Consider the following 25908-nt stretch of genomic DNA (forward strand, 5'->3'; position numbering starts at 1 on the left):
AACTAATAACATGGATGTCAGCATTAATATAATTACTGTATTCTGCTGTGCAAATTTTGTTTGTGATGAAAATAACAGTAAATTTTTATTTTATCTACAGATCAATGCATTTCTTTCAGATTTCTGCTCATTCAAAATCAGATACAGATGAAGTAACACTGTAAGATTACATTTCTTTGAATGCATTATTGCGATAGCGATTGCGTGTGAATGTGCTGTAACTGTTTAAATCATGCTTCGACCCGAAAATATTCAGTAAAAGGAACAGACAAACTCCTTGAGAACTAACCTATAACTTCCCGCTCGGATATTGTCGTCATTGTAACCTTCTGATTTGAGAGACCCATCTGTATCAAGCTATAGTTAAATATGTTTAACGTGAATACTTGCTAAATATGCAGTTATATTAAGTGCCGTTGGCATGAATTGTACTCGTGATGGAGCGGTGGTGGAGCGCTCTTGGAGCGAGTGAAAACCACAATGCTTCGACTTTTAAAAAATCCGCTCCTCGCTCCTGTCAAACCCTTAATGGGTCGTAGTTGCACCTTGGGGTACTTAAATATACCATTTAAGGGTAAAAAAGGTACAAATATGTTTTCAGCTGTCAGAGGGTCCATGTTTGGACCATTTAATCCCCCCAAAAAGGTACAATTACTTGTGTGACAAAAGGAGTGAGCCAAAGTGTATGAAACAGTCACCCAAAATAGATCAAACAGTAAGATATACATTTTCATGAGTTGTTGGTTATTTGGAAAAGATGCACAACATAACCCAATATATTTAAGAGCCCACATCTTTACTGACTAGCTCTGAACAGTAAACAAACACATAACATTTAACTGATTATTCAGGGCATCAGTATAATACAATTTAAAAAAAGCAAATGTATTAATTTAGGCCTGCATTTTAATTTTAATTTTAAACCTATTAAAAAGCTGTTTTAAATTTTGCTTTTAATTTAGAGTTTAACAAATACATGTACTTATCTTTCTTAGCAAAAGTACAATGAATACGAAACTATTTAACGTTTATTTAACACTATATGGGGTACCTTTACTTTGCCTCAAAGTTCAAGTACACATTTTCGCAGCAAGCCTTCTTTAAATTCGTGTCATCCAATGGGATTGTAGCCCGCGTTAAGTTAGGGCTGGAATGACGAATGAAGGGAAGTTTCTGAAATTTGGTTGATTTGAGATGTAATGATTTTTTTTTTTTTAATTCATTGTGCAGCCTTAAATTTAATATATCTCTCTCTATTCAAATGTAAGGTTAGGAAAAAGTGAATTACATCATTTGTTTTTGGGGATTCAACTTTTATTATGAACTTATGGAATTTGATCCAATAGGCGATTGCTGTCATTGGTGAGGATGGTGAGGATGCGTCCTCTGTTGAGGGTCATGTGAATGTCCAGCATATCCAGTACTTGCAGTGTACGTTTGCGTGGTGAAGAAGGGAGGTAAGAGATTGAATCACTGGATATACTTAAGAAATACCCTTTCTTAAAAACGCCCTCAGGGGTCAGTGATATCACAGATTTTAAATCAGTTCTCAGCTTAAAATAAATGCTGAATGTCGATATAAACAAATAGAATGCTGAAATGATTGTTCACAGTTATAACTGGTTAATCCTGTTATGCGAGGATTATAATTTGCTGACTTGTAACTTGGAAATGTTTTTGGAATTAATCTTCTCAAATAGAGTCATGAGTTTGTAACCCTACCCCTGACCAGGTCATAAAACTTTATGACCCAACTCGGAGCAACAGGAAAGCCCAGCTCACTGGAATTCTTGTAAAGTACCTTTTCTCAATGTATTCTAAATGTATTGAGTATTGCCTTTTTGTGCTTCGATGTCTTCCCATATCAAATTGGAGTATCTGCAATTTTATTGTGTGTTAATCAAACTTTAAATGTGTGTAATCCTGCATATGAATGTAACTTCATGTTTCTATAAGTTATACTCGTCATTCTTGGTATCTGTTTAACCGTCATGTTGTGACTGAACTATTCAAATATAGGGAATTAATGTAAAATATATTTATTCTGGAGTTACCAACTTGCTAGAATATAACTGCTGAATTGTGATAACACCATAACTCACACGAGTGGGTGTTTCCTCAGAGACAAAGGAACTTTTTCCCGCTTCAGATCGCGGACGTTCATTGGTTGTTTGCGCACAAGTCAATCCATAAGAGGTTTGACTGGTGCGTGTACCAGTAAATCCATAAGAGGACTGACCCAAGAAGTTCTTGATGCTTTTTGTCCGAACACTTCATCTGAGAGAATACCTTCTTCGAGGGCTCCTCATGGAGCTCTCATCTCCGTTTTTCTTTTCTTTTCTATACTGTTTATTCTCATATTCGCCTCTCCCTACGAGGAAGATGAACTCTGAACCATTTCTTTGGTAATCATTTCGTTTGGTGAACCTTTGAAACTTCTCGCAAGTCTGCTCACCCCGGAAGACACGAGAGAACACGCCCAGCTCCAAAAGAATGACACACGCACGTTCGTCTTGCGAGTCACAAAGAGACCACTTGCAAGGATTATTTTCTATAGAGATTTAGATGCTGCTCAAAGTTTGTCTTTTACCTTTTCAAGGTGATCTGATTGCTTGTTGTCTTTCAAAAGGTTACTGTCTATGATTTTGCCATACTGAACGATTATTCTCTGTATTCTGTATTATTACTTTCACTTTCTGTCGCTTGCCCTCTCATCCTCTCTCTATCTCTCTCTCTCTCTCTCTCATCTGTTTCTGTTATGTTTTGTATTTGTTTTTACTGTTTGTATTGTTATATGCATATTTACTGTGTGAATCGTAGTTTGATGTATTATTAGTTCAATTATTAAAATCCAATATATATTCATGATTGCTTCTGTCTAAAATGCTCACATAACGAGTCAATGAAATGCTTGATCTTAGCTACAAAGCTTGTTACTTTCCAGTAACCTAAATTTTATAACCTAAATTTATGAGGACTACCAAAGCCGTGAAATAGAGAACATGAATGAGATGGTAGATGGCCTCCATGGCCATGACAGGGCAGGCGGTGAGTTCATAGATGGCCTCCACGGCCATAACAGGACAGGCAATGAGTCCATAGCCATCAGAATCAGAATCAGAATCAGAATCAGCTTTATTGCCAGGTATGTTTACACATACGAGGAAATTGTTTTCGTGACAGAAGCTCCGCAGTACAACAGAATGACAGCGACAGAACATAAAACACATAATAAAAGAATAAAAATACAAATATGTAGACAGTGAATGACAATATACAAATGACAATTGTAGGCAGGTATATTACAAAGTGAAGTTATGTATGTACATATATATTGTGTGCAAAATTAAGTGTATACTAAGTATGTGTGTTAGATAAATAAAGTGTGTGTGCATATAAATATAAAGTGTAGTGTGTTCGCCATTATTATCAGCTGTTCAGAAGATGGATTGCCTGAGGGAAGAAACTGGTCCTGTGTCTGGTCGTTCTAGTGCTCAGTGCTCTGTAGCGTCGACCAGATGGCAACAGTTCAAAGAGGGAGTGTGCTGGATGTGAGGGGTCCAGAGTGATTTTGACAGCCCTTTTTCTCACTCTGGATAAGTACAGTTCTTGAATAGATGGGAGGGTTGAACCGATGATTCGCTCAGCAGTCCGGACTACTCTCTGTAGTCTTCTGAGGTCAGATTTAGAAGCTGAGCTGAACCAGACAGTTACTGAAGTGCAGAGGATGGATTCAATGATGGTGGAGTAGAACTGTTTCAGCAGCTCCTGTGGCAGGTTAAACTTCCTCAGCTGGCGGAGAAAGTACAACCTCTGCTGGGCCTTTTTCACAATGGAGTCAATGTGAATGTCCCACTTCAGGTCCTGAGAGATGGTGGTTCCCAGGAACCTGAATGACTCCACTGCAGTCACAGTGCTGTTCATGATGGTGAGTGGGGGGAGTGCAGGGGGGTTTCTCCTGAAGTCCACGATCATCTCCACTGTTTTGAGCGTGTTAAGCTCCAGGTTGTTGAGACTGCACCAGACAGCCAGCTCTTTTACCTCCTGTCTGTAAGCAGACTCGTCACCGTCCTGAATGAGGCCGATGAGTGTGGTGTCATCTGCAAACTTCAGGAGCTTGACAGAGGGGTCCTTAGATGTGCAATCATTAGTGTACAGGGAGAAGAGCAGTGGGGAGAGAACGCAGCCCTGGGGAGCTCCGGTGCTGATTGTACGGGTGCTGGATGTGTATTTTCCCAGCCTCACTAGCTGCTGCCTGTCTGTCAGGAAGCTGTTGATCCACTGACAGATGGAGGTGGGCACGGAGAGCTGATTTAGTTTGGGCAGGAGGAGGTTTGGGATGATCGTGTTGAATGCCGAGCTGAAGTCCACAAACAGGATCCTCACATAAGTCCCCGGTCTGTCTAGGTGTTGCAGAACATAATGCAGTCCAATGTTTACTGCATCGTCCACAGACCTGTTTGCTCTGTAGGCAAACTGAAGAGGATCCAGCAAGGGCCCAGTGATGTCCTTCAGGTGGGCCAGCACCAGTTTTTCAAATGACTTCATGACTACAGACGTTAGAGCCACAGGCCTGTAGTCATTTAGTCCTGTAATTTTGGGTTTCTTAGGGATGGGGATGATGGTGGAACGTTTGAGGCATGAAGGGACTTCGCACAGCTCCAGCGATCTGTTGAAGATCTGTGTGAAGATGGGGGCCAGCTGGTCAGCACAGGATTTCAGACAGGCTGGTGTAACACAATCTGGGCCTGGTGCTTTTTTCCTTTTTTGCTTCCGGAAGACCTGGCGCACCGCATCCTCGCTGATCTGAATTGCAGGTGCCCCACCTGAGAGGGGGGATGCAGGAGGTGTGAATGGTGAGAGTGCTTGATTGGAGAGGTGTTCAGGATGGGTTGCAGGAGCTGTTAATGGTGTGAACGGTTGTTTGGAGAGGCATTCAGGGCTGGTTGCAGGAGTTGTGAAGGGTGTGAATGGTTGTGTGGGGAGGCGTTCAGGGCAGGTGATGGGTGTTCTTTCAAACCTGCAGTAAAACTCGTTCAGATCGTCTGCCAGTCGTTGATTCTCTACGGTGCTGGGGGGTGGTGTCTTGTAATTGGTGATGTTCTTTAGACTTTTCCACACTGATGCGGAGTCGTTGGAAGTGAACTGAGTCCTTATATTTTCAGAATAATTCCTCTTTGCCACTTTGATCTCCTTTTCCAATGTGTATTTAGCCTGTTTATACAAGACATTGTCCCCCTTCACGTAAGCATCTTCTTTGGCCTGACGGAGCTGTCTGAGTTTTGCAGTGAACCACGGTTTGTCATTATTGTAAATTAGTTGAGTCTTTGTAGGAATACACATATCCTCACAGAAACTGATATATGATGTTACGGTCTCTGTGAGTTCATCCAGATCGGTGGCAGCAGCTTCAAAAACACTCCAATCAGTGAGGTCAAAGCAAGATTGTAAATCCTGCTCTGCTTCATTAGTCCATCTTTTTACAGTCCTTGATACAGGTTTAGCTGATTTTAGTTTCTGCCTGTAGGACGGTATAAGATGAACCAGAAGGTGATCAGAACGTCCCAAAGCTGCTCGTGGAACAGAATGAAATGCATCCTTTATTGTGGTGTAGCAGTGATCCAATATATTACTGTCTCTTGTGGGACATGTAACATGCTGTCTGTATTTTGGCAGTTCACGGGACAGATTGGCTTTATTAAAGTCCCCGAGAATGATTAAAACAGAGTCCGGGTGTTGTTGTTCTGTCTCTGTGATCTGATCAGCGAGTTTCTGTAAAGCTGAGCTCACATGAGCTTGCGGATGGATGTAAACACTGACCAGAATGAACGAGTGAAACTCCCGCGGCGAATAGAACGGCTTGCAGTTAATGAAGAGTGTTTCGAGATTTGAGCAGCACGTCTTCTTTAACACAGTTACATCTGTACACCACCGTTCATTGATGTAAAAGCATGTCCCGCCGCCGCGCGATTTCCCCGTGGATTCTGATTCGCGATCTGCTCTAAACAGCTGAAAGCCCGGCAGATGGAGCGCGCTGTCCGGTATGGTGTCATTCAGCCAGGTTTCCGTGAAACACAGAGCAGCAGAGTGTGAGAAATCCTTATTTGTCCGAGAAAGCAGAAGGAGTTCGTCCGTTTTGTTGGGTAGAGAGCGGAGATTTGCCAGATGGATGCTAGGCAACGGCGTTCGAAATCCGCGCTTCCTGAGTCTGACGAGCGCTCCCGCCCGCTTCCCCCGTCTGCGCGTCCTGAAGCGCTTGATCAGCGCCGCCGCTCCTCCGATAACAACGTTCACTAAAACATCTGAATAATTGAAATCCGGAAAAACATCTTGTGGTGCGTTCTGCCGAATGTTCAGCAGTTCTTCCCTGGTGAAACTGATGGCAGGAATATAACTAAAGACAGGACAAACTAACAAAAACACAAAAACATATGCAGAGCTCGTCACGGAGGCAGCCATCCTGTATCGGCGCCAGCGAAGGAGTATCGGCGCCATGACGAGAGGGTAGATGGCCTCTGAAGGTTCTGCAGCAATTGCCGCCACCTCTGGAGGTTCAACTGCCGTAACAGTCTCCTTGACATAAATAAAACAGTTGGAGAGAGCATTGCTGGGTGCAACAGACAGGATGTGACAAGGCTCTGAAAGTTAAGCTGAGACGTGACCAGGCTCTGGATGATCTGTTGTGATATGACGAAGCTCTGGAAGACCTACTGAGATGTGATGAGGTTCTGGAAGAAGTGATCTGACTGTGCTCATAAAGACCAACCGTGACTTGACCCAGTTCACAGAGATCAACAGTGACCTGACTTTGTTCATGGAGATCAACAGTGACTTGACTTGACTAATGAGGTTTAACTGTGGTTTTACTTGACTCATGGGTGATAATGGTGACTTGACCCGACTCTGGGAAATTAACAGGGAACGGACTAGACTCTAGGAAATCAACAGGGTCCATGGGGACCTGACTCCGGAAAGTCCACTGGGACCTGACTCGACTCTCAAAGGTCGACTGTGGCTGCCATCTTGTGCATTGGCATGGGGGCGGCGGCCATCTTGTGCAGTGGCGCTGGGCTGGTGGCCTGGAGACACAGGTATGGCTCGTGTATCCCATAGACCACGATGGTGTAGGTAATTGGTGAAACCCCAAAACTCCAGGACCTCCAGCCCCTTCATCTTCCACCGAGGCAAAGGGTCATCCAGGCAGTCCTTAAACAAGTCCTTTAGTGCCTCATCATTATATCCTAGCCCTACTGCCATGGACCAAAATACTTGAGCCAGACCACCCACCTCACTCCCCCTTTGACGAATGGTGGTTAGGTTCAAGAGTCTCCCCCTCTGCTCCTCCATGGTGACTGGGGAACGGATACAAAATCCCACACCGCTGGATCTGGGCATGATGGAGTCCTTCTGTCACGGACGCACACACAAACAGGGAGATCCAGTAGCAATGTTTACTGGGTCATCCAGAATCGTAATCAGCCAGACTAAAGGTCAAAATCCAGAAAAGCAGTCCAAAACAAGAAACATGACAAAAACCAGGGAACACAAAAATACCAGGTGACATAAACCAGGGACTCCATGACAACGACAGAAACAAACAGGGTATATGTAGAGAGTTGCAAACAATGTGAGTTGGAACAGCTGTGTGCAGTGAAGTGATTAGTCCACATAAAGGCTTGCGTGAAATGCAGTACTGAAGTGGAATGAAGATATTCCTGCTCACACTGAGTCGGTTTCCATCAGCTGTTTTCCTCTAGTTACCGAATGCAGCAAATGATTTGATTCACAGCCTTTTACACTCTACCTAAAGCAACTTCAGTACCCTTGTGAAAAAGAAGTGCACTTAAGTATACTTTTATAAAGTGTACTTATTGGGGAAATAATATACTTTGAAAGAACACAAATGTTGTCAGGAGAAATGGGCAGGATTCAGATGCGGGTTTACGCAAGGCTTTATTTAAAGCAGAGGAGGCAGAGCAGATGAGTCACATTCACAGGATTACTCGTAGTGACTGGAAGAATAGTCGAAGCAGATGAATCAAACCGATGAGTAACGTTCCACAGTTATTTGTATGACCGCTGACACCGGAGGGATGACACTGAAGCTTCCAAGAGCACTGCGCCTTGGGGGAACAGGGGGCAGAGAAAACCGCTAAACACACTGGAGCCTGAGGACAAGACACGACAAAGGAGAGTGCCAAGAACAGCTAGAAGATCAGAGCTATTGATACGAGTAACAACAGTCTGACAATAGACAGAGAAACACGGGGACTGATAAGGGGAAGAAATTAGAAGAACATAGAAAACAGGTGGCGAGTAATTAGGGTTCACAACACCGAAACAAGGAGGGCGGGGAAAACTCAAACAGGTAGACGCGGTGAGCTGACAAGAGATCCAAACACACACCAAAAAGGCAGGTGATTAGCCCCGAGACCCGACAAATGTAAATTAAATATTTCATTTTCGCCACTCATAAGTACATTGTATTTGTAATTGTGATGACTTACAGGTCACTGATGTTTGGCGCTTTTTACATCCTCATGATAAGGAATATACATGGACAAATAATGCTTTTACTCGTAAATCTCGAATTGATTTTTGGCTCCTTTCTACTAATGCAGTTCATTTTGTTTTGGATACTTTGAATACTTATGCTCCTTTATCTGATCACAAATTAATCTTAATTTCTTTAATTGGCAATACAAATAGTTGTAAAAGAATTCGTGGGTATTGGAAATTTAATAATAAGTTAATTTCAGATACAAAATTTGTAGATTGTGTTAAAAAAAAACTGCTTCTATTCTGGAGGATGAATCTATGAGCCATATCCAAAGATGGGAATTTTTCAAATTTAAAGTTAGACAACTGGCAATGCGTCGAGGTAAAGAACTTAAAAGGGTAAATTCCCAAAGATGTCAAGTTCTTCTTAATGATCTTGAAAAGTTATTGTCTAAAGAAAATCTTAGCACAGAAGAGGAAACTTATTTATCTGATTTGCGAAATGAAATAGATGATCTTTACCTTGATTTAGCCAAAGGTGCCTTTATAAGATCCAGGGCTAAATGGTTGGAAATGGGTGAGAAAAATACGAGCTATTTCTTTTCTTTGGAAAAAAGAAATATAAAAAAGAAACTCTGTAACGGCTTTAAGAATTTATGGTAATATTAACAAAAACCCCTCTGAAATAAATAATTATGTATATTCTTTTTTTAATAAATTATATAGTTCAAATTATAATGTAAATTATGTGAATTCCTTTCTTCAAAAAATTAAACATTACATTCCAGTAATTTCAAATGAGTTTAAAACGGTTTGTGAAAAGGAGCTTACTGTAACCGAACTTACTAACGCAATGAAGTCTATGAAGAATGGCAAATCCCCTGGCTCAGATGGCCTAACCATTGAGTTTTATGCACACTTTCGGGAAACTATCAAGATGCCACTACTTAGAATGTACAAAGATTGTATTTTTAATGAAGAATTAAGTACGTCTATGAAACAAGGGTTCATCACCCTAATACCAAAACCAGATAAAGATCTTCTCTCACTTGACAATTGGAGGCCAATCACATTACTAAATTTAGATTATAAAATTATGTCATTAGTTTTTGCCAGAAGACTAAAAACTGGTTTGTCTGAAATAATTAATGAAACACAAACAGGTTTTAAGCCTAAACGACATATAAGCTGTAATATAAGACTAATTTTAGATCTCATAGATTATTCACATCATATTAATTCGGATGCAATCATACCATTTCTAGACTTCTACAAAGCGTTCGACACTATTGAACATAAATTTCTTTTCTTGACATTAGAGTTGTTTGGCTTTGGAGATAACTTTATCAAATTTGTTAAAATGATATATAAGGACATCAATAGCTCGGTTCTTTTACAATTTGATACTTCTAATAGATTTCCTAATAGTAGGGGAGTGAGGCAAGATTGTGGAATCTCTCCTTTTTTGTTTGTTTTAGTTGTGGAACTACTCTCTCTGAGTATTCGCAATAATCCTGATATTAAAGGGGTGTCCATTTTTGGCCGTGAGATAAAAATTTCACAACTTGTGGATGATACAACCCTGTTTTTAGAGGATACAAATCAGGTTGGTAAGGCTCTTGAAACAATTAATGCATTTTCAGAGGCTTCTGGTCTAACTTTAAATATTCCTAAATGTGAAATTCTTTGTTTATATGACTCTCTTGAAACTTCTGTGAATAATATACCCATTAAAGATAATGTTAAATATCTTGGTATTCATATCTCCAAAAAAATATCTCTTAGACTAGATTTGAATTTTCTTCCTAAAATTAAAAAAGCTAAAACAATATTTAACAATTGGCTTCAAAGAGATTTATCTTTTCTTGGTAGAGTTCTTTTAATAAAAGCTGAAGGTCTAGCTCGTTTTATATATCCATCTTTTTCATTATTCGTCCATGAAAATGCCTGTAAACAGATTAATTGCTTATTATTTAAGTTTTTTTGGAAAAACAAACATCAGTATCTGAAGAAACAGGTTTTATGTGGTATAAAAGCTGAGGGAGGTTTTGAAATGCTTGATTTTTTCGATGTTAATAATACTTTCAAATTGAATTGGGTAAAGAGTTGTGTCAATTTTCCAGAGTCTATTTGGTATTTTATCCCACACAATATCTTTAAAAAGGTGGGTGGGTTTAAGTTTTTGCTCACCTGTAATTTCTCTCCTTCTAAGCTCCCTATAAAACTTTCTAAATTCCACGAACAGGCGCTGTTGGCATGGAAACTTTGCTTCGTCCACAATTTTTCCCCACATAAAGTAAAGCTATGGAATAATGAAACTATTCTTGCAAAGAACAAGTCAATTTTTTTTAATAATTGGCATGAAAAGGGAATTGATTATCTTTGTGATTTGTTAGACCCACAAGGGAATTTTTATTCTTATAATGATTTCATGTCTAAACATAATTTCCCTGTCATTCATAAGGAATTTCTTACAATGGTAAAAGCTATACCAAATGGTCTTGTTCATCTAATGAAATGTCATTTATCATTTGAAGAGATTGTAAAGAGTGAACAGAAATTTCTGATTGAAGACAAGAGTATTTACGACCCAAAATGTAGTAACAAAATGATAAGAAATGTGTTTCAGTCAAGAAAACGAATTACCCCGAGGGGGAATTTTTTTTTGGAATTCTCTGATAGAAAATATTAATTGGAAAAAAGCATGGCTCTTGCCTTACAAATTTTGTATCCCCAACAAGGTGAAAGAACTACACTTAAGAATTTTGCATAATATATATCCCACTAATGAAATCACATCTAAATTTGGTAATGTTAATTTTAAATGTAATTTCTGTAAAAGCAATACTGAGTCAATTGATCATCTTTTCTTTAATTGTTCCCTTGTTATTCAATTTTGGATGGAATTGTCAAAATTCCTTGTTTCAAAACTAAAATTAGATATTGATTTTGTAATGAGATGCAATTTGTTATTTTTCTCACTGTAATCATAAAATAGAATATATTGGAAACATATTTATTCTATTGGCAAAATACTTTATTCATAAATGCAAGTTTGCTCTAAGAGAACCCAAATTAAATAATGACTTCAACTACTTAATTAAGACACTGAAAATAATTAAAAACAAAAAAAGTGTAAAACTTTTGAAACTGTATGATGTTTTGTTGAGTGAAATGTAATTTGATGTAATACCCCCCCCCCTTGTTTTCAATATTTAATATATTTACTGTCTTCCTTTGTTTTTTTTTGTTTTTTTTACTGTCATCCACTGTCATTTAATTGTTGGAATTGTTCAATTTTATTTGTATTTGTTGTTTGATTGTTCATCAGCAAATAAAAAAAAAAAAAAAAAAAAAAAAAACCTTCAGTTTACCCGCGCTCATAACACTAGCACAAAATCAGTTCAGAATCAATCACCAAAAGAATCAGTTCGGTTCAGAAGCTATGTGTGTCAGTCTGCTTCACGCTGAATCACACATAGTATCATCAGCTCCTCGGTTCTCGAAACGGACGCGTCTGACAGAAACGGTTCTTGACTCGAGAACAAGTCAATCTTGCGTATATTATCTGGCTCAGCTCGGTGCAGTGTTGAGTACTCGAGACTCGGACTCGGTCTTGGACTCGGTCTCGAGACCGTATTTTAATGGTCTCGGTCTTGTCATGGACTCGTGTGCATTTTGACTCGGTATTGACTCGGACTCGAACATATTAGGAATCGGACTTATGCCCGAGTCCACTCGAGTCCCAATCCAAATATTTCGTGATTATTACTGTATGTTAATGTTTATTTAAATTGATGTATGATTGACACATCCAATGACTGGTGATTTTCTTTTGACATGAGACGTTAGGCCAGCGACACACTGGATGCGTGGCGCAAGTATGGAAGGCCAAGAGGGTCAAATTCACGTGAATTTTAACGCGTCAACAACACGTTAAATACGTGTATTTCACGCGTAAACAACACGTATTTAACGCGTTAAATACGTGTTGTTTACGTGTTAAAAATCAGCGCGTACTTAACGTGTATTTAACGTGTATTTCACGTGTTAAATACACGTGAAGTACACGTGAAGTACGCGTTAAAAATCAGTTTGAACGGGTCAATGTCATTGGCTGCTGAGGACTTGGGTCAAACCACTTCTGTGAGCTTAGAGGGGTGTACCATTCACAGACAGGCAACCATCATTTAACATGCTATAGATCAGCTTATTCAGCCTTATTATTTTGTCTTTTTTTGTATAGACTATAGAAATAATATAATTTAATTGCAGTTTTATGAAATATTTATTTTTTAATAAATATTAATTAACATTTTTTGGTGATAGTATAATGTTTATAAAAGTTACAGTATTTTGTAATGAAACAGGACTTTTTGTTTAGCTCTTGACTCGCCAAAATATACTATTTAAATACTGTTGCTTTCTGAGTGCCATACACAAAAATACCAACTCATAACTCCACGAATATAGCAAGGAGAGTCAAAAGTTATAGTCTGAATCTACTGTGACGATCCAAGGGGCTGTAGTATTTTATTTTGCCCAGCAGGTGTCTCGGGGTAACACTTTTTGTGTCTTTAGGTTAAGTGCTGTGATGCAGGTGTGGAAAATTGATTGTGATTAACCATGCTGCCTATAAGATGCTGGCTTTCTTACCCTCTGGAGGGAAGGAGATTGGGGCTTGGTCTTTGCTGGTCTTGCTGTTTGGTGGTCAGGCGGACTTTCTCACGCTCTCCAGTCCAAGGCTTGATGCTGTGTTTTTGTATCTTTATATTTTTTTTATGTTTTACCTCAATGTGGTTATGGCTGTTTTCTGATTAAAACACATATTTGTGCAAATTTGATTATGTTGTATGGACTCTCTATTCATGTTGCTACTCCTTGATCCAAGGGGTTGTAACACTACGTTCTGTCAAATGTTTAATAGAGCTCTCCAACTGATTCATGGGTTTAGGTATTTTTTACATATGAAAGATCATCATGGATTGTTTTGATTTTGGACTCATTTCAATCTGGAGAATCGGCTGTAAATAATGATATGCCATTTTTTACAATCAGAGCATGTTTCATGAAGTTATAAATGTAAAACCATATGTGTGTATTTGGAGTTTTTTTCTTGTTTTGTTATAATTCGATGACTGATATCTTCAAATCTGAATGACAGATTATTGTAAAATTGGGCTCATTTTAATCAAGAGAATTTTAAATTTTCCAATATTATTAAAATAACTAAATTACTAGTAACTACTTCCTGCTCAACTCTGACTTTCAGTAAATAAAAAATATATATTTGCACATTCTCCTGCTGAGAAATAACTGACAAAATGTAAGAAAAAATATAGTGTTCAAGATCAATTATTTAGATCCATCTTATTTGATATTCAATATCTCAGGACATACATAAGTTTAGTTAAAGTATCTGTTTCAAAAGTTTTGTGATAGTATAAGACTTAAGTTAGCATCGAGCATTAACATTTGTGTGGGGGAAATAGTTACAATTGAGGTAAGCAGTCAATTCAGGTTTAAGATATACAAACCATTGAAATCAATATCTGTCTTTAGAAAACAATCATCTCATCTCAGGAATCAACAGCTTTTATTGTGCTTAAATTTACAGCTATCGCCAAGCAGGTGGCATTTATTGAAACCTCTTTTTTTGTTCAGCAATTCTGCACTTTTTGTTCAGCGATGCACTCATCAGACAATCAGTTATTAGGGACACAGGTGATGTTATAAGACATAAGCATTTAAGACTTTCAGGATTAGAATGAAAACTTGTACTAGGGTCAGGACAGAAGTATTCTACTGCTACCACCGTCAACACATCTATCTACAAGAAAGGTAACTTACTGAAAAAGTTTTGGTGCTTAAAGTGTTTCACTGAGGTGAAATTTAAACCGAAAACATCAAGATATATGAAATAAAAAGAAAATCTAAATGAAGGGTTTTAAGGGCTTCAAACTGAACATATCATGGCTCAATGTCTTGTGGACTATCCTCCACTGCAGTCACATGCCCCTCAGATGGACAACTCCTGTAGTTTGGCCTTCTTGATCTTTGGCCTTGGCTAATCCAGCTGGCCACACTCTCTCTAGCATCAAAATCTTCCAGACTTGGCCCTCTACACTGATTCTTATCAGATCTTCCACTGTGTCTGAAAAAAAAAAAAAATGGGACAAATCAGACAAACCTGTCTGATTTCAACAGGTGAACAGTCCCTAAACAGCTTACACTTATTGGATCAGCTATTAAAATAGTTCAGTTTTATATGTAATAGAAAAGTGATTATATTTTGTTAATATAATATATTTTATTAAGTTAAGTTAGAAAAGCGTTTGGAGCATTTTATGTTTGTTAAATATAAGTTTTAGGTTTTTTTAAGTAACGACCAAGCTGCCAGCGGCAGACAGTGAGCCTATATGTTTGATGAATTTAGCCTTCTCAAATCACCACGACTTGCCTAAAATAAAATCTATAGATATAAAACAGTTGAAGCATATGACAGTGTTTGTTAGACCCAGATAAATGCAAGCTATCCAATCATTTGTGAGGAGATGCTTCAGAACAGGGAGACGGCAGCATGATCACTTGCAATTTTTTTCTTGGATATGCCATCATTTTTGCTTATAAAAGGTAAAAATAATACATTATTCGTAACTGTATACACAATATCAACAAAACAGTTGCTCGTTCTGCCGTGTTGTCTTTAATAGGAGTAAAAAAATTAACCGAAACTCAGTGAAAACATATACATATATATATACATACATACATAAATATAGCTTTAAATAACTACTTAACAAAAAAAAAAAAAACTCTTTCATTATAATTATAACCCATAAAGATGTACTTATCTCTAAAAGCGCTTCTAATGAGGAGATGACGAGTCGGGATTGCAATTGTCATGATCCCAGTTCGGTCTCCATCTGCTGGTTCCCTCTTTTCCTTTGCTCTCACTTATCTCTACTCTCATCATCTTCAGCTGTTCCTCGTTCTCTTCCGCTCACCTGCTCTCCATCTCCTATCATTAGGCTCTCTATTTCTAGCTCTGTCTCTTTCCATTCCCTGTTAGATTATTACTAACCACTTTAGATGTTTCTGACGTTTTTGTGCTTTTTCTACAGACCATTAGTCTAGTCTAGTCTAGTCAGGTCGTTTGGAGAGTTTTGTATGGACTGTTTGTTGCTTGTCTTGTTCTCCCCCAGTTATCTGCCGTGAGGAGTAACGAGGGGTCCCCTGCCTCACCTGTAACCTGTCTCGCTGATCACAGGCTTCCCAGACCAGCCACTTTAGGCTCCATTGTTTTGACCAGGAATTATCCCTGTACTCTGCCTTTGTTTTTTGGCCGTTGCGGCTTTGCCTTATTTCTACTAAAAGAGCATTAACTTGCCATTAGCCTCCTGGGTTCTCTCTCTCTCCCTCTCTCTCTCTCTGTTCCGTGACAGCAACTTCATTCTTGTGATACAGATTCAGAAAACACTAGTTTATTAGTAAATTAAAATATCTTCTTCTTAAGCCTATTATTTGAACGCAGAACTGTTCAGCAGTGCTGCTGCGGGACACAAAACACCGTCGAGCCACTCTTTACAGTCGTGGCATCATGGTCTCCTGTTGTTTCCACTAGGGCAGCAAGTTTTTTTTTTCATTGTTAATTGACGAATGTCTAAAATATAAAAGTAAGAAGAAGTCAAACAGACTGGAGGCCCGGCCCACATCTGAACAATCGAAGCCCGGCTCGAGGGGTTCCCCTTAAATGGCTCCTTGCACCGGTGCGACCTCAGAGTTTTTTTTAGTCGCACCATTGAGAAATTGTTTGAGGCTTTGAATAAACTAGAGCGAGTTTTGTACAAGAAGTCAACCCCAGACCCATATAATAATAATAATAGGCCTATTGATGTCACCATTTCACTTGTAACCTCATAAAACAAGATTTCAGTGTAAAATTATGCACCAGCATTTAGATTATATTCTCCTTTTTAAAAGAGCCCAAAACTATCTGTCATTGATATCTAAAGATTTTCCTCATAAATTTATAATGCACATAAAACTGCACAGAGAGCATGTAGTTTAGCCAAAAATCTGTGGTAGCTGTCATGTAGGCTTTCCACTGATAACTTCATGAAAAAGCATAGGCTATATCAAAAAAAGACAAGTCACTACTTGCAGATTAAACACAGTCGAAACTCACCATAAAACATAATTTAGATCTAAATATATATTTCATAAAGATATATCACATAGAAAAAAACTTAGGTAATATATCTTAGAAAAAAAAAATCAGAGGTTTCAGTCCCGTGCCTCTTAACTTCACCAAACATGCATAGATCCTATGATCAGATCCAAAGATTTCGTTCATAGAGTTGTGACACATGAAAGCAGACTGGCGCACTGAGGCTGCAAAGAAAAAAACAGCTCGATACTTCACGTTTCGTTTTCATTCATAGCTTCAAGAATCATGCATAGATCATTATTTTCAGAAAATTATCCCAATTAAAATGAGCCCAGAGATACTGTAATCCATGGATGAGATCCAAATATATTGCTATAACACATAAAACCCAACAGGCACAGCGCAACAAATAACTTTAGTTTCCCTTTGCGCTTTTATTAATAACTCCATGAAACATTAGATCATGCAAAAAAAGTCATTTTTTAGAAAATTCTCCAGATTAAAAGGAGCTCAAATTCATCATAATTTGTTCACTTGATCTAAATATATTACTTACGATATTATCACACACATGAAATCATTCAACTGAGAAAATAACATAGGTTACGTTTCCATTCATAACTTCATGAAACATGCATAGCTCGTGGAAAGTGTTAAATTCTCTCGATTAAAATGAGCCCAATTATACAATAATCTGTCATTCAGATTTGAAGATATTCGTAATCGAATTATAACAAAACAAGAAAAAAAACTTCAAATACACACATGCTACAATATTCTCATGGTTTTACATTTATAACTTCATGAAACATGCTCTGATTGTGAAAAATGGCATATCATTATTTACAGCCGATTCTCCAGATTGAAATGAGTCCAAAATCAAAACAATCCATGATGATCTTTCATATGTAAAAAATACCTAAACCCATGAATCAGTTGGAGAGCTCTATTAAACATTTGACAGAACGTAGTGTTACAACCCCTTGGATCAAGGAGTAGCAACATGAATAGAGAGTCCATACAACATAATCAAATTTGCACAAATATGTGTTTTAATCAGAAAACAGCCATAACCACATTGAGGTAAAACATAAAAAAAAATATAAAGATACAAAAACACAGCATCAAGCCTTGGACTGGAGAGCGTGAGAAAGTCCGCCTGACCACCAAACAGCAAGACCAGCAAAGACCAAGCCCCAATCTCCTTCCCTCCAGAGGGTAAGAAAGCCAGCATCTTATAGGCAGCATGGTTAATCACAATCAATTTTCCACACCTGCATCACAGCACTTAACCTAAAGACACAAAAAGTGTTACCCCATGACACCTGCTGGGCAAAATAAAATACTACAGCCCCTTGGATCGTCACAGTAGATTCAGACTATAACTTTTGACTCTCCTTGCTATATTCGTGGAGTTATGAGTTGGTATTTTTGTGTATGGCACTCAGAAAGCAACAGTATTTAAATAGTATATTTTGGCGAGTCAAGAGCTAAACAAAAAGTCCTGTTTCATTACAAAATACTGTAACTTATATAAACATTATACTATCACCAAAAAATGTTAATTAATATTTATTAAAAAAACTGCAATTAAATTATATTATTTCTATAGTCTATACAAAAAAAGACAAAATAATAAGGCTGAATAAGCTGATCTATAGCATGTTAAATGATGGTTGCCTGTCTGTGAATGGTACACCCCTCTAAGCTCACAGAAGTGGTTTGACCCAAGTCCTCAGCAGCCAATGACATTGACCCGTTCAAACTGATTTTTAACGCGTACTTCACGTGTACTTCACGTGCATTTAACACGTGAAATACACGTTAAATACACGTTAAGTACGCGCTGATTTTTAACACGTAAACAACACGTATTTAACGCGTTAAATACGTGTTGTTTACGCGTGAAATACACGTATTTAACGTGTTGTTGACGCGTTAAAATTCACGTGAATTTGACCCTTTTGGCCTTCCATACGCAAGCGCCTCAGCTGCGTGGCGTGTCTGTTTTTAATTCGGCTCCCATGTTAAAAGGTTAGATCTTGCAGACTGTCTGCGTGAGACGCGCGTCCCAGGCGCGACTCGAGCCGCGCGGAAAACGCGCGCATGATAGAAATAGAACCGACGCCTATTTTTCACGCGACACGCGTGCATGTGGGAAGCGTTTCCAGGCAAAATATACTAGGAAAATATGTTTATATGTCATTTTGTACACAAATACATATTAATTCATGACATTTTGATATTTGAAAGTTTATAGGTTGACATAAATTCAGATATAAATGTAATTTTAAAAATAAATTAATAATGATCGATTTTCAAATATTGCACCTGTCAAACATACTCTATGCCGTCAATACTGTTGACGGTGTCTTATCAGTAGGTGTGTAAAAAAATAAAAAAATAAATTTGATATTGTAATAAAAAAAATAAAGAGCCTGTTTTTTTGGCGGCCTCCCTCTATGTCACCTACAGCCGCTGCAGCGCGCCAAGCGCCGCGTGCAGGCACGCTTCTGGTGTGTAAAGACACAGAAAACGCGTCGCGAAGCAGCCACCACCTTTCTGGCACGCAGTAGAGACGCTACGCAGCCAGTGTGTCACCGGCCTTAAGTTACCCTCCTGCCTCCGTAACTAAAAAAAACTTCGACTAGTGTGTATTTTACCCTGCATTAAAACGCACCATCCAGGGAAATTAGCATTAGATTATCCGTTGCTGTTACAGAAAGTGATGAAATGGTAACTGTTGTCAGTCCCTGCTTCCTCTGCGCCAGTAGAGAGAGTTTTTAGTTGGGGTGGATTGATCATGAGACCACATCGTGCTTGGTTGGGTAGCAGGATGGTCTCCTCACTTATTTTTTTGAAAAGTAATTATGCCCATCTGTAATCTTCACAGCATCTAAAGTGCACATAATCCAAAACATTGTAAGGATATTAGCAGTCATTAGTAAAGCTTCAAGGTTAAAAGTTATGTAAAAGCTGTTACAGTTGAACATTTACAGGTATAGTGGTACAGTAATGTTACTTGTACTAGAAGTGTTATGTAGAATTACAATATAGAGTCGTACAGTAATATTATGTGTACTAGAAAGGTTATATGGATGTGTATAGTGGTACAACGATGTTATGTGAAAATGAGCACTTAATATTGACAAGTAACACTTCATAATATTAATAAAATTACCTTTACACCACATACTATGTGGCCATTTTAACCTTTATTGTTTCCACCAAACATTTGACATACACTTGAAGATTTCTTTAGGTCTTGTCTCAGACCCAATCTCTCTGGTCTCGGTCTTGACTCGGACTCGACCCTTTCTGAACTCGGTCTTGACTCGGACTCGACCCTTTCTGAACTCGGTCTTGACTCGGACTCGACCCTCTCTGGACTCGATCTGGACTCGGACTCGAATGAGCTGGTCTCGACTACAACACTGGCTCGGTGTTCATCTTCAGTTCTATCTTCACAGCAGTTCAGTCAGTTTACTGTTGTACTACATGAATTAGTCCGGGATATTGGTTTGTTTTAACCCAGAGGGACTGTCAGCCACATTAAAAAAGTTAACAGCTTAAGTCATTTGTGGATTAATGCGTATTGGAGACGCGAACTAGGGCTGCACGATATTGGGAAAAAATGACTTTACGATATTTTATTTTTCTGCAATATATATTGCGATATGAAATCTTATCTAATTTTTTCTTACAAACATATATGGGGTGAGCACACTTACATTCTCATTTTAAATGATTTAATCATCAGAGTTTTATTTAAATTAGAGTAAATTATTTGTTTGTAACTTCAGGATATGGTTTGAATTGTTAACATATTAACTAACATGATCTTACCACGAGCAATACTTTTGTTACTATATTTATTAATCTTTGTTTATCTTAGTTTATAAATACACAGCTGTTCATTGTTTTGTAATGTTACTTCACAGTGCATTAACTATGTTAACAAATACTGTACAACTTTTGATTTCAACAATGAAGGCTATAGCCTAAATGTTGAAATTAACAATGTTGTAGAAGTGCAGTTTAGTAATAGTAAATGTTAAATAATGTAGTTAAATAGTTTAATAAATAGAACATTACTGTAAAATGTTACAGTTTTTTTATACACCAATTCAGACGTCTAGTGAGTTCAGTGTTGGACAGGTCAGTTGTTTAAACCATTCATTAAATTGAATCAGTTTAAATGAATCATTAGTTTGCGAATCAGAGGTGTACAGTACGCGTTGTGTAATTATCTCTGCATATTAGAATATCGCACAAGATTTGACAACACAGAAAACATTTAATCACTTGATAGTGATGTTCGACACCATCGTGTCAATTGATTTTGATTAATATGCGTGAGGGAGAGAGAGCAAGACAGCGCTCGTGATGTTTGAAGACGGTGAAGGTGAGCGTGCGTGCGCGGCCAGGGCACTTTTGCGCTCTCTCTCTCTCTTTGCTCGTTCTTATATGCGCCCTGTTAAACTGACAGGACTTAAAAACACATGCAAATGATAAACTTTCATTCTATGATGGTTAAGCTGTGCAATTAATCCGCGAATCACATTCGTCAAGGGCCGCGGAGCAGCTGGCCCATATGGTTAATGAATAACGGATCAACTACGACAGCCTACATCGCACATCCTGCGATGTGACTATCGTGGATTTGTACATCGCGATATCGATGCTTAAACGACACATCGTGCAGCCCTAACACGAACCGTTTCGAACGATTCAGTTCGATTCGGTGAACTGGTTCAAGAAGATCCGGTTACATTGAGCGATTCATTCGTGAACCAGATATCACTAGACAGCAGTGAACTCGCTCACAACAGAAACGGAAGAGAAGACAATGATGAATAAAGTCATAGTTTTTGCTATTTTTGGACCAAAATGTATTTTCGATGCTTCAACAAATTCTAACGGACCCTCTGATGTCACATGGACTACTTTGAATATGTTTTTCTTAACTTTCTGCACATGGACAGTAGACCGTACACACAGTTTCAATGGAGGGACTGCAGAGCTCTCGGACTAAATCTAAAATATCTTAAACTGTGTTCCCAAGATGAATGGAGGTCTCACGGGTTTGGAACGACATGAGGGTGAGTTATTAATTACATAATTTCCCTTTTTGGCTGAACTAACTCTTTAAAACAAACATGATATTTACATACCTCACACATTTTGATAAACTTGGAGGTTCCTCTTTAAGGACGTAAGGAAGCCCAAGAAGGACAACTGCTCTTCTACTAGCTCTGCAATGAACAACATTGTTTCAAATAAAAACTAGTAGTCATAAACCACTTTCCACTGTCAGGCCAGTGCAAGCAAGGGCAAACAGTGTGCCAGGAGGGGGCCAATAGAAAATTCAAGGAATAAACTGTATGGAAAATAATACATGAAATTATGTTCTCTAAATTTTGAAGCTGTTTTCCAATGCAAAGAGTTCACCCAAAAAAAGAAAGAAAGAAAATTTTAATTTACTAAACCTCAAGTTGTTCTAAACCTGAATGAGTTTCTTTCTGTGACAATTCCCAGATAGTCTAACACAGTACACAACCCCACAATGTGTTACAACCTCAGATCACCAAGATTTATTTTTCTATTACCTGAACCACAGCACTGCAGACTGATGGTGCTCAGATTGGTCATCCACAACCGTAATCCCAACAGTCATGTCTTTGATGAATTCCTGCTCTGAGCCTGTCTGCTTTAATAAAAACAAGTGGAAGCATTAAACTGTGCCTTACAATCATAAAGCTTATAGACTCCAATAAATGTGCATTTATAAAGTAAATAAATTTACTTACAACTTTGTCCAAGCTTTACAATGTGAATGTCATTTGCATTATGTCTGCATAGCATTTTGATGTATTCAACTGCAAAAGGACTCGCTGCGGTCCATCCAGGATTACTGAATTCTGCACTGATCTTCAGTCATTCCAAAATATCATAAACATGAAAATTACAGAAACATGTTAAAACACTGTAAAACCATAAACATAAATATATAAATAAATCTTTACAGAGAAAGTTTTGAACGCATGCAGTTTACTTATGAGCGTATATTCACCATAGACTGTATAAAAACAGATATACACGCAGCATTACACTGAGTTATGGTGAGGCACTTGAATGACTAACGTTACTTCAGAAAACTGAAAGAAGAGTTTGTAACGCTACCTTCAGAACTTCATCTGAACCAAGCGTTAAGGGCTGTTCGATTCCACAATTTTTGGAATTGATTCCGATTCCAACTCCTGGTCCTGGAATCGATTCCAAGAATCGATTCCTCACTGTTGTTTTCAATTCTTTTCCAATTTTTTTATTTTATTTTTTTTTAGATAAAAAGGAACCTAATCTCACCTTGATGACTGCAGGATAGGTCGTATAATGTTTTCTTCCTATAATATGAAGCTGAAAAAAACATAAAATGACGATACGAACATTTGAGTTTTTTCAGCTTTGCCCGTGAAATTAATCATAGCCCAGCTCTGCATGAATTAAATAAGACATGAAAGGTCTAAAATAAATGTGCCCAGTTCAGCTGAATGATGAAGTTTACTTTGTATTCTTTGCACAATATTAACAAACCGTAGGCTACACTGAAACAAAATAACCAGAACATTAATGACTGATAGAGCTCTGTCAATCAGATGAGCTCTCGTCCACTGATCTATGCTCGTGACGTATTATTTATAATTATCATTGGCTGATAGAAATGTAAAAAAAAAAAAAAAAAAAAAAATTAAATGGTAATAAGATCAAGACCCTGATCTATTCTGTCAAGTAGCGCTCAAAATTTACGGACAAGTCAGTTCCACCATAAAATAATCTCTGAATCGTTATATATATATACAGTATTGTTCAAAATAATAGCAGTACAATGTGACTAACCAGAATAATCAAGGTTTTTAGTATATTTTTTTATTGCTACGTGGCAAACAAGTTACCAGTAGGTTCAGTAGATTGTCAGAAAACAAACAAGACCCAGCATTCATGATATGCACGCTCTTAAGGCTGTGCAATTGGGCAATTAGTTGAAAGGGGTGTGTTCAAAAAAATAGCAGTGTCTACCTTTGACTGTACAAACTCAAAACTATTTTGTACAAACATTTTTTTTTTCTGGGATTTAGCAATCCTGTGAATCACTAAACTAATATTTAGTTGTATGACCACAGTTTTTTAAAACTGCTTGACATCTGTGTGGCATGGAGTCAACCAACTTGTGGCACCTATTCAGCTGTTGTTCCACTCCATGATTCTTTAACAACATTCCACAATTCATTCACATTTCTTGGTTTTGCTTCAGAAACAGCATTTTTGATATCACCCCAAGTTCTCAATTGGATTAAGGTCTGGAGATTGGGCTGGCCACTCCATAACATTAATTTTGTTGGTTTGGAACCAAGACTTTGCCCGTTTACTAGTGTGTTTTGGGTCATTGTCTTGTTGAAACAACCATTTCAAGGGCATGTCCTCTTCAGCATAGGGCAACATGACCTCTTCAAGTATTTTAACATATGCAAACTGATCCATGATCCCTGGTATGCGATAAATAGGCCCAACACCATAGTAGGAGAAACATGCCCATATCATGATGCTTGCACCTCCATGCTTCACTGTCTTCACTGTGTACTGTGGCTTGAATTCAGAGTTTGGGGGTCGTCTCACAAACTGCCTGTGGCCCTTGGACCCAAAAAGAACAATTTTACTCTCATCAGTCCACAAAATGTTCCTCCATTTCTCTTTAGGCCAGTTGATGTGTTCTTTGGCAAATTGTAACCTCTTCTGCACATGCCTTTTTTTTAACAGAGGGACTTTGCGGGGGATTCTTGAAAATAGATTAGCTTCACACAGACGTCTTCTAACTGTCACAGTACTTACAGGTAACTCCAGACTGTCTTTGATCATCCTGGAGGTGATCATTGGCTGAGCCTTTGCCATTCTGGTTATTCTTCTGTCCATTTTGATGGTTGTCTTCCGTTTTCTTCCACGTCTCTCTGGTTTTGCTCTCCATTTTAAGGCATTGGAGATCATTTTAGCTGAACAGCCTATCATTTTTTGCACCTCTTTATAGGTTTTCCCCTCTCTAATCAACTTTTTAATCAAAGTACGCTGTTCTTCTGAACAATGTCTTGAACGACCCATTTTCCTCAGCTTTCAAATGCATGTTCAACAAGTGTTGGCTTCATCCTTAAATAGGGGCCACCTGATTCACACCTGTTTCTTCACAAAATTGAGGACCTCAGTGATTGAATGCCACACTGCTATTTTTTTGAACACACCCCTTTCAACTAATTCAACTAATTGCCCAATTGCACAGCCTTAAGGGCGTGCATATCATGAATGCTGGGTCTCATTTGTTTTCTGAGAATCTACTGAACCTACTGGTAACTTGTTTGCCACGTAGCAATAAAAAAATATACGAAAAACCTTGATTATTCTGGTTAGTCACATTGTACTGCTATTATTTTGAACAATACTGTATATATATATACACACATTTTATTATTAAAAATAATTTCTGCTATTAATGCTTTAACGTATTAAAAATAATTAATACAGCACTTTTTTGTAAAAAAAAAAAAAAAAAAAATACTGGCAAATTTATTTTCCCTAATTGTTAAATGTTAAATGTATATTTACTATTTATATATATATAATTTTTTTATATTTTATATGCAAAATGATCAAATACAGATATACTCTCTCTCTCGCTTTCTCTCGCTCTCTTTCACCAACTAACAAAAACATTATGTGTAAACTTTGTGTTACACAAAGTTCAAGTCTGGGCGGCCAAAAGTTAAATTTCAGTGACCTGGTTACAGCCTCTCTCTGAAAACACAAAGGATCACTTTCCTGTAAACTTTTTTTTGTTCTTTCTATGCATCAAGATGTGTAATTTATTGTGTCTGAAGATTTTTGACTAATGTGTGTGTGTGTGGGTGTGGGTCTTTGTGTGAATAAATTATGTTCATACTTTAAAGGTGGACATTTGCAAAAGCGCTTGTCCCTAAAATTGCTCCAGGGGTATGGTCAGAGACTGTCCTAAATGACAAATGATGGAATGTAAATGACATTACATTCTGTAGACGTCTCACATAAATGTGCATTGTATTTTAGTTAATGTTAACTTGTCAACAGTGAATTATTTTAGGATGTCATTGGACTGAATGTTTAGTGACTAATGACACTTCATTCCAGTAAAAATATAATCCTTAGCCTTGGAGTGTAAT

At 38.0% G+C, this 25908-nt stretch overlaps 1 protein-coding gene across 3 annotated transcripts in view; it reads left to right on the plus strand.

Moving 5' to 3' along the window:
• Positions 1-25908, plus strand: part of LOC127935744 (H-2 class I histocompatibility antigen, Q9 alpha chain) — a 273397-nt gene that overhangs the window by 121309 nt on the left and 126180 nt on the right. The gene's annotated exons all lie outside the window — the stretch shown is intronic.

The sequence above is a fragment of the Carassius gibelio genome, chromosome A19 (genome assembly GCF_023724105.1).
Source record: "Carassius gibelio isolate Cgi1373 ecotype wild population from Czech Republic chromosome A19, carGib1.2-hapl.c, whole genome shotgun sequence".
In the NCBI taxonomy this organism is placed as follows: domain Eukaryota; kingdom Metazoa; phylum Chordata; class Actinopteri; order Cypriniformes; family Cyprinidae; genus Carassius; species Carassius gibelio.